The following is a 14,036-nucleotide window of genomic DNA, read 5'->3' on the forward strand; positions in this document are numbered from 1 at the left end:
TGGAGCTAGCCGCGGTGCAGAGCGGCTTCACATCTCAGGAGCTCAGTAATATTTTTGATAATGATACTGTTAAACTGGTGAAAATAATTCAGGGAACAGCCTGAAAGATACCCTAAACCCTACTCTTAACATCTAGCAAGACCTACGCTGGAAAGAGCAAGTCGGCTATCCCAACAATGCTGACCAAATCAGCGGACAGCACTGAGGCCTTCATAGGGGGTAAGCGGCTTAAGCAATAACCCACGCAGCACACTGTACCCACCCTGCCCAGTCCGGCATCCTACCTTGGCCTATAAAGAACTTTCCATATATCCAGCCACAGATTAGCCCTCAATCGTTAGAGAAGCTTAGCCTAGGGAATTAAAAGACTTGATCTGAGCCTGCCACCCATGTGGCTCCTACATTCCATATTTGGCCTACCTTGCTTGCAGTGAGCAATCCATTTAGGCCCCTTCACACAACACCCTGCACTTAACCCCTGCACACTTTAAAGGACTCTGAGAATCCTACTCACACTGGTCAGACTCAGGTCTGAGCGGCGGCCATCCTGGTGGCCTCAGTAAAACAATTGCCCATCAACATACCATACCAGTGAATCTGGCATCATATGAATATATATATATATATATATATATATATATAGGCAAAAATGTGCACCTGAGGAGGAGAGGGTTTCCACTCCTGACTGACCATAAGCAGTGTCTCTAACCCCCCATTTTCCACCGGGAGTCTGCCGGTGGATCATATCCCTCTTTCCTTTTCCCACATTGTCATTGGATGACACACTTCCCCGGGGAGAGACACTAACCCACGAGACTACCAGCAACACTACCTGCTTAGGAGGGTCTGAGAGCCACGCCAGGTTCTATCAGAGAGAACCCCAAGTAACCCACCCTAAGGATCTCAGGGTACATATACGCTATAATAACGCCTCTAAATAGGGTGCTCCTTTATTTACATATATGCATACACCCTCTACTATGCTGCATGACTGCTCTCAGATCATGACGGGCTAGGCGATGTGTGGAACACCCAGGGGGAGAACATATGAAGTCCATCTATAAGCCAAGTGTGTGACTATTATCCTTAAAACTAATATACTTGTGACACAGGATACATCCACCCAGCTCTTGATATGTCCCAATCTCATAGGAAAAAACAAACAGTCAGCCTCACTTAAAAACACTGTTGCAGACCATTTCAGAAATCCTTCCATGCAGGAAGACTCACTTTCAAGTGAAAGAAGCTTCTCTCCTGAAGACCAAGAAACAGACTTCCCAGTAACTTTTCAAGGAGCTGGCCTCCTCCCTCAGAAAGCATGGCAGCTAATACAGTTGATACACTAACTCAGTGCATGAACATCTTACAAGATACTCTGACTAAGGCCATTAAGGGGAAAGCGGCGGACCTGCGCAGAGATATAGCTGCCATTAGAGAAAGGACTGAAACAATGGAAAGGAAGCATGAGGATCTTGCAGTAGAGCATGAAAATCTGATATTCATATTCTCAATACCTTGCAACACAGATATCCAATCTGGAACAAAAGATCTCCGACCTAGAGGACAGATCAACCTAAGATTCTGTGGAGTACCTGAAGATGTCACGAATACAGATTCATAAAAGAATTTTGTCTACAATTTCTTACTGCCCTAGATGCTCCTACCTTCATTCTAGACAGAGTGCACCGCACCCCTAGGCCACCGAATATATCGGCTGAAAAACCCAGGGATGTCTTGGCTAGAATCCACTTTTTCACCCACAAGGAGAGGATTCTCAGAGAACGTGCTGCCAAGCCTGTGCTGCCGGAAAAGTTCCAGTCTTTAGCAGTTTTTCCTGACATCACAATACACGCTCCAAAAAAGGAGATCCTTTTTCCCCGTTCACTCAAGCCCTCAGGCATCACAACATCAAATACCGCTGGGAATACCCTATCAAAAATGTATTGTCCACAGGAAAGGGACTCTACACACAGTAACATCACTGAACAAAGGTCTAGAGTAGACCTACTGAAAGAATGGGACGTGACACTGTCACCCTCTCTGTCCATCCCAACCCATGCTTCCAAACCTTTACAAGCAGCCGCCCCGGAGTGGACAGCGCTTCCACAACGCATAACGGCCCCAGAGAGATAAGGAAGCTTCCATCATCACACAGGACTGTCCTACTAACCTGAAAACGTAAGCTAAGTTATGATTCTATCTCCACAAACTGCCTTTTCAGTTTAAATTGATGTAATGTGAACTGCAGTCAATTATTGTTTGTACAAGTTTTTATTTCTGGACCGAAAGGATGTTTCACAAAGATGAATTAAGTTGTAATAGTCACAAGTTGCTATGTTTAAAGTTAAGCTGTTATATTGACTCAATTACCTGTAATATTAGATAGAGACCTGAGACATACACCTTCATACTAGCGAAAGTTGATACCTTAGAAAATATTAACCTGTTTTCAACACTAGCACATACTGTTACCAACCTGTAATTTACCCTTGACACAGGTCCCAGTCTAAGAGGTCACGGTAAATTTAATTAGGTCAGGTAGATATGTCACACCAATCCATAACCCACTTACTAAACCCTCTAGAGATGGGTGATACACATACATACATACTTTTGATCTACAAATTATATTTCCATTCTCCCCCCCCCCCCCCCGAGATATTCCCTAACACCTGCTCACTAGTATAATATTGGAAAGTACTACACCTTATTATCCATCCCCCATCTTTTAATTCTCATATTTGATGAGATCAGTGAATTTGATTACCTTCAGCTTGTAGGTTTGAGTTCCTTGTTAGGCAGTGAAAAGGGCCGCCACAATACACCTATTAGTGTCAGCTACAGAGTGGTTAATCCGACACATCTAACTAGTATTCATTGTACTGACTGTTATATGCTGCTTATTTCAGGAGTGTGTTAATTACCTATACTTCAAATAAGACCCTTTTTGATTTCTTACAGAGAACGTATATATGTATGTATATACATACATACATACATACATACATACACACACACACACACAGCAGTCTCAGGTTGCCACATTCTACAAGGTAACTTATGGTGAAACCCGCTTCCAAGTAGGAGTTACCTCCCCCCACGTTTGACAAATTGCAAACTCTCAAATTTGTGTTCCTGAATTGTAAGGGCCTAAATTCCTCTACAAAACGCAGTGTATTAAGTAATTACATGCACGCTATTAATGCAAAAGTTGTGTTTGTCCAGGAGACACATTGGATGAATACCTTGACTCCCTTACTCAGATCTCCACACTATATACACTGTATGTCTGCCCCATAACACAGATGAATCTAGAGGAGTTGCAATCCTAATCCACAAACAGATGAGCTTTGAAAAAAATGTACCTAGAGGTTGACCCTGAGGGCAGATTCCTCATTCTTACATGCAAATTAAATAGACAGATGTACACTCTAGTTAATCTGTATGCCCCTTATCAAAATCAACCCCACTTGGGGGGGGGCGGAGCCGTCTGGAGTCTAGCATGGCCGCACCAGAGTGAAGCTGACTCCTTGAGCGACACAGCTTCACCACTTAGGGAACAAAAGCACATCAAAAAGGTGACATCTGCTGTTGGAGACCCCTCTTCTACATTCAATCGGGTCAGAAAACCCCTGAGATCCACCACAGCCGATAGATGTGAGACAGCACATTCCAAGAGCAAACTGCGCAACTCCCCCAAAGGCTCACTGCAGCTGCAAGCCGCTGCGATCACCACACAGTGAATACTCCGACGCCCTAAAGGGGGATTCTGGACACAGATACTCTTCTCCTACCTGCCGATTCGGCTGGATACACACTGGAGAACCACACAACTGGCACGTAAGTCAGACCGCATAACTGACATCGCCGTCTGAGGCCTAGTCACGGCTTTACACCGCTATATAATAAAGCCACTCAGTTTATACTTGCAGACCACAGCTAACAGGACTGCATAATTAAACTACACGGACAGGAAAAAAGGGCACATTACAGGCTTATGTCATGATATGAGTCACAAGGGACATATATCTACTAAACAGGGGTAACCCAATACCAATTAAAGGAATGCAGTGAGCTTAAAGCACGGCAATGTAACTAACACCTTTCACCTTAAGGGCAATGTACTATAAATAACCCCTCACAACGAACAAAAGCCTATCTTAAAGCATTTTGTACTTTAATTAAACATCAAACCTAACTAGTAAGGCCTAAATTTAACGCAGTCTTATCAAGTTATTGTTGGAGGGCCAAATATGCAAATCTACATGACGCCCTAACCTGCAGCCTATATCACCTACTTAAGATATAAAGCTATACACCACTAACTCTGGGACTAAAGTGAAACACCTTCACAGAGAACACCTTTTCACTGCAACCACCTTCCTGAGATCATAATATCAGGAGGGCCTGAAGCTTGCACATTACTGGAAACAGTAGTCCCTAACTAATCTTCAAGCTTAAGACAAACATAGCTGCAACAACAATGGCAGACAATAGGCAGGCAAAATCTGACAAGATTCTGAAACCCGCTGTAACCTCCAGCGCAAAAATGAATTCATTCTTCAAAACTATGGACACCACATTCAGAAACTGGTGAAGACATAGACGACACAGGCATTACATTGCATGAAGAAGATTGCCCTTTCACCATAACGGACTTGAAATTGTTACCTTCCAAGGAAGATTTTACAACCTTTATGTCTCAGATTAGTCAGATAATTAAAGATGGACTGGCTGATGTTAAAACAGATATCACAGACTTAGGTAGCAGGGTACTTCAGCTAGAAGAACATGCTGAGGAGCTCTATGAATCTACTAACCTAACAACAATGCAAATGCAGCAACAAACTAATGAAATCATACAACTACCCAGATAGAGGATCTGGATAAAAAGGAGCCGCCGCCAGAACTTGAGAATTAGGGGAATCCCCGAAACAGTAACATCTAATGAACTCCCACAGTATATTCACAGCCTATTCTGTTCCCTGCTGGACACTGAGAACGACACCACTAAAATCCTAGACAGAGTTCATAGAGCTCTGCGACCCAAGCCATCAGCTTCAGCACCACCAAGGGATGTCATATGTCATTACTTTCAGAAAAAAGAGAAGATCCTGGCGGCGGCAAGGAAAAAAACACCAATACAAATAGAAGGATCTACTATACAAATATATGCAGACTTGAGCCCTCTTACACTTTCAAAACATAAAGAAATAGGATTTCTTACAACACATCTAAGAGGTCTTGGTATCCCATACCAAAGGGGTTTCCCTTTCTCTTTAAAAGTGCTAAAGGACAACAAAGAAACAATATATAGAGACCTAAAAAAGATCTTGAAAGACTTTGTTCCCAATTGAACATTCCACAACCAACCATAACACAACCGGAAGACACGATACAAGACACCCTGACCCATAGGGCTTCTGAACCCAAACCTCAACGCCAAAAGTGGACTACAATACCTAAGAAAAATAAACCTTCTTCCACAAAACAATCCACAGACCCTCAAATTAAACCACCACCATGAGGAACTTTACTTCCTTGTCAGATGGAACAAGCCAATGGCATGTTATCCGGACCCTTTCTCATAGAAAACGGCACACGTCAGGGCTGCCCATTATCCCCTATCTTGTTCATTTTGACTATAGAAGTCTTGGCATCCTATATCCGTAATAACGAAAATATAAAAGGCATTCCAATAGGACCCAACGACTTTAAAATTGACATTTACGCAGATGATGTTCTGTTCTCTGTCTCGTTACCATCCTTATCCATCTCAGCTATTATGCATGAAATAGACAAATTCGGTCAATACTCCAATTTCTTAGTGAATAAATCAAAATCCGAAATCCTAAACATATTGCTTACACTAAATGAGTTCCACAAATTATCTTCCATCAGCCCACTACGTTTACAGACAGACTCCATCAAATACTTGGGTGTACACCTCTCTCCTTACCCCTCATCTATCTTTGATAAGAACTACAACACTTTACGACATAATATACATAGAGATCTAAACAATTGGGCAACTAAACCCCTCGCCTGGTGGGGATGGATTCAATCCATAAAGATCACCACCTTCCCCAAAATTCTCTACATCCTACAAACCCTACCCATACATTTACCAAACTGGTTTCTAGGTCAAATACAAAGTTGTATCAACTCATTCATGTGGGGGAAATGCAAACCTAGAATTACACATAATACCCTCTATAGAACTTCAACACATGGAGGCTTAGGACTTCCAAATATTGAAGAATATTATAAAGCAGTAACACTCCAGAGAGTTCTAGATTGGCACGGAGCGGTGGAACACAAAGTGTGGGTTTCTATAGACTCATGTCCTCAAACACCGTTTGTACATGCCTTATGCTGGGTACCAAATGACCTAAGACCTCCACAATGCCAACACTTGGAAATTCAAACATTTTTTTTAAAAATTGGGACAAAATTATATCAACCTCAAGACACATCTCAAGCAGGTCTCCCTTATTTCCCATAGTATTGAATACTGGAATGATTGGCGGCCTGGATAGAGGATTTAGAAGACTAAGAAAGAAGGAAAAAAACAGCGTAGCTCCAGGTGCAGCACTAACGGCAAATTCCTCCAAGTCACAGACGCGGAAGGCAGCGTGTTGTGAAAGCACAGATGTAACTGAGTGTCAAGGTGCCAGCCAGGGAATGGGGCCGAGCAAGCCCACATCAAGAGAGACTAAACAAAGAAGTAGGCAGCACTCCAGGAATCCAATAAAACAGGCGATTTTATTCCAGCATGATACGAAAATACATACAAAGTTAAGGACAGGAGGTAAGGGGGCGTGTCCTTTACGTGTTTCGTGTTGCGCGGCACAACAGGTAAGTCTTGTTACAACACCTATATACCCAGTGCAGACAATTGGACACCTAAACAGGTAACCAATCACAATGCTGGACCAGGTAAATAAAGGGACAAGACATGGCAAATTTAAAAACAATTTTGAAAATGAAAAAAAAAAAAGAAAAAAAGAATAGAAAAACAATTTCTTATACACATAATGTCAACAAACTTCACTCATATCATTGTGTATATCCCAAGACTCTAAGTGAACTATTATGTTTGTGTCACTGTTCATAAACAGAGCTCTGAAAATTGTCTTTATTATTATTATCTGTCTTGGGATTAATTGCTCACACATGTTTTTCTTGTTCATTTAAAAAACAATATAAACTGTTTTTGCTTGAAAAAAAATAATAAAAAAAACTCTACTTGAGTTTGACATTTTTTTTTTATTTTTATTTTTTTAAGACAGCTAACTCAGAAAAAACATGGATGGACCATATAAAACCCAAACTTTATCTTTCGAAATTAAGAGACAGCATGCAATTTTAAACAATTTTCCAATTAACTTTTGTTATGAAATTTGCTTCATTCTCTTGGTATCCTTTGTTGAAGGAGCAGCAATGCACTACTGGGAGCTAGCTGAACACATCAGATAAGCCAATGACAACAGGCATAAAAGTGCAGCCACCAATCAGCAGATAGATCCCAGTAGTGCATTGCTTCTCCTGAGACTACCCAAGTATGTTTTTCAACAAAGAATAGGAAAGAAGGAAGCAAATTAGATAATAAAAGTCAATTGGAAAGTTGTTTAAAATAGCATGTTCTATCAGAATCATGAAACAAACATGTGGGATTCATGTCCCTTTAAAACAATAACTGGTACACCTGAATAATCTGAGGGTCGTCTTACACACAGTAAATTTCCTCCATGAGATGTGTGTGACTGGAATCTGTTAACAAGTAATAATAAATCCTCGTGTCCCCAACTCATCTTCCACCCTAAGAAAAATCAATCTACAAAAATGAGCGATTCCCCCGATGGTAAAAATGACTTCATTAAAGGAATAGTCTAGTGAAAATTAGACTTTCATGATTCAGATAGAGCGGGCAATTTTAAGCAAATTTCTAATTTACTGCAGTTATCAAATGTTCTTCATTCTCTTGGTATCTTTATTTGAAAAAGCAAGAATGTAAACATTGGAGCTGGTCCATTTTTGGTTTAGCACCTGGGTAGAACTTTCTGATTGGTGTCTAAAAGTAGCCACCAATCAGCAAACGCTACCCAAGTGCTGAACCGAAAATGGGTCGGCTCCTAAGCTTACATTCAAATAAAGATACCAAGAAAAGTTTGATAATAGGAGTAAATTAGAAAGTTGCTTAAAATTGCTGCTCTATCTGAATCATTAAAGTTTAATTTTGACTTGACTGTCTCTTTAATCACTCAAACTGGAAATAAATTAACCTCCCGACTCATCACTTTTTCCTCTCACGCACTCTCTTGCCCACACTCAACCTTGTGCACAGAGAATGTAATGATGTTACACAGAGTAGCCCGTGCAGGACCATAATCTGAAAGTGATTCCCCAAAAAATGTTTAATAAGCCATAGAATGAATATGTTGCCCATTTTCATTCGGAAACTTTTGCAGTTTACCAGACCCTTGTAGCAGTCACTGAGTTAAATGTAGAAATGTATATATATATATATATATATATATATATATATATATATATATATATATATATATATATATATATATATATATATATATATAAATAAATGTATATATCCTTTGCTGAAAATCATACCTAGGTAGGCTCAGGTGCAGCAAGGCACTACTGTGAGCTAGCAGCTGATTGGGGGCTGCACATATATGCCTTTTGTCATTGGCTCATCCAATGTGTTCGGCTAGCTCCCAATATTGAATTCCTGTTCCTTCAACAAAAGGAATGACACAAACTTGATAAGTCAATTGAAAAGCAATGAACCTTGTATGCTCTATCTAAATCATGAACAATATGGGTTTGTGTCCCTTTGAAGAAAATGATACAATGTTCCCATACAAATAATGTACTAGTCTGCAGAATACAATGATCACCCTGCAAAGCTGGATAGGTCATGGGTTGCTATAAAGAAGCAATATACAAATATTACAGTTTACGAGCAAGAAGATTATGGAGTCAGCAACACATTTTAAAAGTCAGCTCCGGAGCAGCTTTGCTCTATGGGCCCTGAGCTGCCAATCACTGACCATGTTCAGCTCAGTGGTAGAAGTCTATTGCTACCAGATTTCCATTAGTTAAAGGGACACTAAACACAATTTTTTTCTTTTGTGATTCAGATAGAGCATGCATTTTAATTAACTTTCTAATTTACTCCCATTATCAAATTTATCTTCGTTCTTTTGCTATTTTTATTTAAAAAGCAGTAATGCAAAGCTTAGGAGCCGGCCCATTTTAGGTTCAGCACCCTGGATAGTGCTTGCTTATTGGTGACTATATTCAGCTAACCAATAAGCAAGGGTAACCCAGGTTCTGAACCAAAAATTGGCCAGCTCTTAAGCTTTATATTCCTGCTTTTTCAAATAAAGATAGCAAGAGAACGCAGAAAAATTGATAATAGGAGTAAATTAGAAAGTTGCTTAAGATTGCTGCTCTGAGTCATGAAATAAAAGTTTTGGATTTAGTGTCCCTTTAAACCCATAAGAAAGTAAGAAAATAAATGATGGAGATATGTAGTTCATGAATGGAAAGGGCCTGTGTTAAACTACATCCGTGTATTGAAAAAAGTCATTTGCATACAAGTTTACGAGATGTGAGGGTTGAGTCTGTTTTACAATATTATCTGTGAATGGAGAGTCGTCGGGAGTGTGGTTGATCAGAAATTCATGAGTTTATAGTGAGGTGAGGTTTGAGTCTGTTTTTCAATTCTACCCATAACCTTTTTAATGGGTGCACCACGCGGCTAAAAATCTAAGCCAATATTAATCTAAAATTAGGAAATATTACATTGTTTTAAAGTGTATTGAACACATTATCATTAAAGCCATTTATGTTAAATTATGCAAATAATGTTGTGCATAGCAGAAAATGTTATATTACAAATTATTACACTGCCCTCACTTGGGTACTTCATGATGCCACCTGGGTGGCAACATTTTCTGTGGAGAACACTGCTACTCTATCTAGTGGTCAGGAGTGTGTCTATTCTGTAGCATACAAGTGCATAAAGATGTGAGTCTGAAACTATAGCTCTGTTTATGTTCTGTAGTATACAAGTGCATACAGATGTGAGTCTGAAACTATAGCTCTGTTTATGTTCTGTAGTATACAAGTGCATAAAGATGTGAGTGTGAGTCTAACTATAGATCTGTTTATGTACTGTAGTATATAAGTGCATATAGATGTGAGTGCGAGTCTGTAACTATAGCTCTGTTTATGTTCTGTAGTATACAAGGGCATACAGATATGAGTCTGAAACTATAGATCTATTTATGTTATGTAGTATACAAGTGCATACAGATGTGAGTGTGAGTCTGTAACTATAGCTCTGTTTATGTTCTGTAGTATACAAGTGCATAGAGGTGAGTGTTGTACTATAAGTCTGTATATGCTCTGTAGTATACAAGTGCATACAGATGTGAGTGTGAGTCTAACTATAGATCTGTTTATGTTCTATAGTATACAAGTGCATACAGATGCGAGTGTGAGTCTAACTATAGATCTGTTTATGTTCTGTAGTATACAAGTGCATAGAGGTGAGTAACTGTTGTACTATAAGTCTGTATATGCTCTGTAGTATACAAGTGCATACAGAAGTGAGTGTGAGTCTAACTATAGCTCTGTTTATGTTCTGTAGTATACAAGTGCATACAGATGTGAGTGAGTCTAACTATAGCTCTGTTTACGTTCTGTTGTATACAAGTGCATACAGATGTGAGCGCGAGTCTGTAACTATAGATCTGTTTATGTTCTGTAGTATCCAAAGTGCATAGAGGTGAGTGTTGTACTATAAGTCTGTTTATGCTCTGTAGTATACAAGTGCATACAGATGTGAGTGCGAGTCTGTGTAATTATAGCTCTGTTTATGTTCTGTAGTATACAAGTGCATACAGATGTGAGTGAGAGTCTAACTATAGATCTGTTTATGTTCTGTAGCATACAAGTGCATACAGATGTGAGTGTGAGTCTAACTATAGATCTGTTTATGTTCTGTAGTATACAAGTGCATACAGATGTGAGTGTGAGTCTAACTATAGCTCTGTTTATGTTCTGTAGTATACAAAGTGCATAGAGGTGAGTGTTGTACTATAAGTCTGTTTATGCTCTGTAGTATACAAGTGCATACAGATGTGAGTGTGAGTCGGTGTAATTATAGATCTGTTTATGTTCTGTAGTATACAAGTGCATACAGAGGTGAGTGAGTCTAACTATAGATCAGTTTATGTTGTGCAGTATACAAGTGCATACAGAGGTGAGTGAGTCTGTAACTATAGATCAGTTTATGTTCTGCAGTATACAAGTGCATACAGAGGTAAGCGAGTCTGTAACTATAGATCAGTTTATGTTCTGCAGTAAACAAGTGCATACAGATGTTAGTGTAAGTCTGTAACTATAGATCTGTTTACGTTCTGTAGTATACAAGTGCATACAGAGGTGAGTATTTTACTATAGATCTGTTTACGTTCTGTAGTATACAAGTGCATACAGAGGTGAGTATTTTACTATAGATCTGTTTACGTTCTGTAGTATACAAGTGCATACAGAGGTGAGTATTTTACTATAGATCTGTTAATGTTCTGCAGTATACAAGTGCATACATAGGTGAGTATTTTACTATAGATCTGTTTATGTTCTGCCGTATACATGTGCATACATAGGTGAGTATTTTACTATAGATCTATGTATGTTCTGCAGTATACATGTGCATACAGAGGTGAGTATTTTACTATAGATCTGTTTATGTTCTGCAGTATACAAGTGCATACAGAGGTGAGTATTTTACTATAGATCTGTTTATGTTCTGCAGTATACAAGTGCATACAGAGGTGAGTATTTTACTATAGATCTATGTATGTTCTGCAGTATACATGTGCATACAGAGGTGAGTATTTTACTATAGATCTATGTATGTTCTGCGGTATACAAGTGCATACAGAGGTGAGTATTTTACTATAGATCAGTTTATGTTCTGCAGTAAACAAGTGCATACAGAGGTGAGTATTTTACTATAGATCTATGTATGTTCTGCAGTATACATGTGCATACAGAGGTGAGTATTTTACTATAGATCTGTTTATGTTCTGCAGTATACAAGTGCATACAGAGGTGAGTATTTTACTATAGATCTATGTATGTTCTGCAGTATACAAGTGCATACAGAGGTGAGTATTTTACTATAGATCTATGTATGTTCTGCAGTATACATGTGCATACAGAGGTGAGTATTTTACTATAGATCTGTTTATGTTCTGCAGTATACAAGTGCATACAGAGGTGAGTATTTTACTATAGATCTATGTATGTTCTGCAGTATACAAGTGCATAGAGAGGTGAGTATTTTACTATAGATCTATGTATGTTCTGCAGTATACAAGTGCATACAGAGGTGAGTATTTTACTATAGATCCGTTTATGTTCTGCAGTATACAAGTGCATACAGAGGTGAGTATTTTACTATAGATCTGTTTATGTTCTGCAGTATACAAGTGCATACATAGGTGAGTATTTTAATATAGATCTATGTATGTTCTGCAGTATACATGTGCATACAGAGGTGAGTATTTTACTATAGATCTGTTTATGTTCTGCAGTATACAAGTGCATACAGAGGTGAGTATTTTACTATAGATCTATGTATGTTCTGCAGTATACAAGTGCATACAGAGGTGAGTATTTTACTATAGATCTATGTATGTTCTGCAGTATACAAGTGCATACAGAGGTGAGTATTTTACTATAGATCTGTTTATGTTCTGCAGTATACAAGCTTATTAAGAAGCGAGTCTGTTATGGGATATGTATACAGAGCAGTCAGGAGTGTGACTGTTCTTTTGTACATGAGTGTTTAGAGATATAAATGTAAGACTATTTTATTTTAATATATCTATGGTTTGTGGTCAAGATATCAGCGTATATAAAAAAATAAATGTGTTTATGGAGAGTTGTCAGGAGTGTGACTGTTCTGTAGTTTGTATGTAAATGCATCAGGAAGCACAGGGTATATGGCATTAAACCAGCCAGTTTGTACATGATGCTGCCATGATACCTGGGTATGCAGCTGTCTTTAACCTCTGTCCTAAAGGGACACTAAACCCATTTTTTTTTCATGATTCAGATAGAGCATTCAATTTTAAGCAACTTTCTAATTTACTCTTATTATAATTTTGTATTCGTTCTCCTGCTATCTTTATTTGAAAAAGCAGGAATCTATTCTAAGGAGCCGGCCCATTTTTGGTTGAGGACCCTGGATAGCGCTTGCTGATTAGTGGGTACATTTACCCACCAATCCGCAAGTGCAACCCAGGTGCTGAACCAAAAATGGGCCAGCTCCTTAGCGAAGATTCCTGCTTTTTCAAATAAAGATAGCAAAGAGAACGTAGAAAAAATGATAATAGGAGTAAAATAGAAAGTAGCTTAAAGGCAAGGTAAAGTTTGCAATGTTTTGAAATTTGTTTAGTTTTCTAATTAGCCTTGCAATGCAGTCGCTAAGTCTTTTTCAATATTTGCGGGGTTATTTTCAAGTTATTCATATAAACATATAAGTACCTTTTATTGTTTTACTCCTCCCCGTTGATACTTCCTATATTTCTGTTCTCATCTTAGAGAACCAACCCACCCGCATTATACGTCAGAATTTTGCGCGTTCACGGACCTAGAATCATCTGCGCATGCGCAAGTTTCCGTAATTTCTATAGAGAGAATCGGCTGTGCTGTTCCCCGCGATTACCAAGTGTAATACCAAGAAGCAATCACTTAGAATGATGCTTCAACGGAGCATGCGCGACTCATGAACGAGCGCGTTAAACATTTGAGACGTTACTTGTCGGGCGCATGCGCAGTGCGGTTCGATGACGTCGGATATGCTGTGTTCACCACCGCATGGAGAAAGCGGTGATTGGACGCCACAAGGTAAACCAAGTGTCAATCAATTTTATACAAAAGTCGGGCGGACGGGGAATCGTTGCAGGACAACAGGTAAATATTAAGATTGG

General features: G+C 39.1%; 1 protein-coding gene across 2 annotated transcripts in view; it reads right to left on the reverse strand.

Moving 5' to 3' along the window:
* Window positions 1-14,036, reverse strand: part of BABAM2 (BRISC and BRCA1 A complex member 2) — an 896,806-nt gene that overhangs the window by 881,372 nt on the left and 1,398 nt on the right. The gene's annotated exons all lie outside the window — the stretch shown is intronic.

Source organism: Bombina bombina, chromosome 4 (assembly GCF_027579735.1).
Source record: "Bombina bombina isolate aBomBom1 chromosome 4, aBomBom1.pri, whole genome shotgun sequence".
Lineage (NCBI taxonomy): Eukaryota > Metazoa > Chordata > Amphibia > Anura > Bombinatoridae > Bombina > Bombina bombina.